At 52.9% G+C, this 2,164-nt stretch overlaps 1 pseudogene; it reads right to left on the bottom strand.

Annotated features, from left to right (window-relative positions):
- Positions 1–452: 452 nt before the first annotated feature.
- LOC119320678 lies at positions 453–1,175 on the bottom strand (annotated as a pseudogene).
- Positions 1,176–2,164: the final 989 nt, after the last annotated feature.

The raw sequence follows: 2,164 nt of genomic DNA, 5'->3' as shown, positions 1-2,164 counted from the left end.
GGAATTGGTCCTCCATAAATTGGAGGTTCCACATGGGCAAAGATGCCGGTGCCATTTCTACCACTAGTAGAAGGACCCTTTTCACTAGTAGCTTCCCCCTTGTCGGAGTTAGCATCCGTCACCTTGTTAGTGGGATCACCCACTTTCGTCGGCGAGGTACATATTTTAAGTCCTTCTAAGAGCATCTCCAATAGATGGTCCAAAAATTGGCGGTCCAAAACCGAAGATGTAAAATTTGGACCGCCAAAAAGTGCGTTTTGGAGCTTCAAAAAAAGCTTAACTCCAACAGATGGTCCAAATTGATGGTCCAAAAGAGCAACTCCAATAGATGGTCCAAAATGAAGATGTAAAATGACATACTACTAGTCCATTCAACATAGTTCAAACATCAGATTCAACATAGTTTCATACATCAACTTCAACTACTACTTTATTCAAACTACTAGATAAAACTACTCCTCATCGGAGCTACGGAACTGCTCCCAAAACTCATCCTTCGTCGGGTCGTCGCACCACTCCTCCTCCTCCTCCTCCGAGTAGTCTGCCCAGTCCTCCTCGGAAGAGGACTCGATGGGGATCACCGTCGAGGGACCGGCCTCATCCTCCTTCTTCGGCCCCTTCTGCTTCTGCTCCGCCTCACGCTTCCAGTAGTGCTCCATCTCGGCTTGGACGTACTCCGGATGCTCCCAAGCAAACCTCGCCATCGCCTCCTCATCGGTCTCGCCAGCACTAACGACAACCGACGGCTTCTTCGTCTTCTTCTTCTTTGTCGTGATCTCCTTCATGTTGATGCCCTGCGGCACAAGCATCGCCGCTACCACCCGACTCTCGATCTCTGGAAAGTTGAGGTGCTACCGAGGCCTCTCGGCATGCCACACCGCCACGTCGTAGGCACGCACGGCCTCGTGGGCGGAGGGATACGTGCCGAGCCACCAACGCCTTCCGGCGTCGGTGAACTCCACATCCCAGTTACCGGAGGGCTTCTGCCTCACGCCGAAGAAGCCTGACTTGCCCTTCGGCGTGTTCTTCGGCGCTATCGGAAAGCGGTGGAGAGGAGTGCGGCCGGGGCGGTGGCGTACGGAGTCGGGCGTTGTTGCGGGACGTCGGTGGCAGGCGGGGCGGTGGCGGACGAAGCAGGACGGGGCGGCGACGGGGTGGCGGACGGAGACGGGCATTGCTGCGGGGTGTCGGTGGTGGGCGGGGCGGTGGCGGATGGAGCCGGGCGGGGCGGCGACGGCGTGCGGGGTGATACGTCTCCAACGTATCTATAATTTATGAAGTACTCATGCTATTATATTACCCATTTATGGTGTTTTATATGCATTTATATATCATTTTATATGATTTTTGGGACTAACCTATTGACCTAGAGCCCAGTGTCAGTTTCTGTTTTCTCCTTATTTTTGTGTTTTACAGAAAAGGGATACCAAATGAAGTCCAAATGACGTGCCAATTTTTGAGGATTTTTTATGGACCAAAAGAAGACCACGGAGCATCGGAGTTGGGCCAGAAGAGCTCCGGGCTGCCCACGAGATAGGAGGGCGCGCCCCTAGGGGGGGCGCCCCCTGTCTCGTGGACGGCCCGAAGACCCCCCTGACATGAAACCAACGCCAATAATTCCTATAAATAATGAAACCTTTGGGAATTAACCTAGATCGGAAGTTCCGCCGCCACAAGCCTCTGTAGCCACGAGAAATCAATCTAGGCCCTCTTCGGCACCCTGCCGGAGGGGGCCATCATCACCGGAGGCCATGGAGGAGGATCTCGGAGGGGCCATCATCACTATGAAGGCCAAGGACCAGAGGGGAAAGCCATGGATGAGGAAGCACAAGGGGGAGAACTTCTCCTCCTCTCTCTTGGTGGCACCGGAGTGCCATCGGGAGGGGAATCATCGCCGCGGTGATCGTCTTCATCAACATCACCATCATGATCACCATCCTCATCTCTTTTACGTGGTCCACTCTCCCGCACCCCGCTGTAATCCCTACTTGAACATGGTGCTTTATGCTACATATTATGATCCAATGATGTGTTGCCATCTTATGATGTTTTGAGTAGATATCTTTTGTCTTAGGGTTGATTGATGATCTAGATTGGTATGAGTTGTATGTTTTACTTTGATGCTGTCCTATGGTGCCCTCCGTGTCGCGCAAGCGTGAGGGAT

Source organism: Triticum dicoccoides, chromosome 6B (genome assembly GCF_002162155.2).
Source record: "Triticum dicoccoides isolate Atlit2015 ecotype Zavitan chromosome 6B, WEW_v2.0, whole genome shotgun sequence".
Taxonomy (NCBI): domain Eukaryota; kingdom Viridiplantae; phylum Streptophyta; class Magnoliopsida; order Poales; family Poaceae; genus Triticum; species Triticum dicoccoides.
This window is presented reverse-complemented; position numbering and strand designations above follow the sequence as displayed.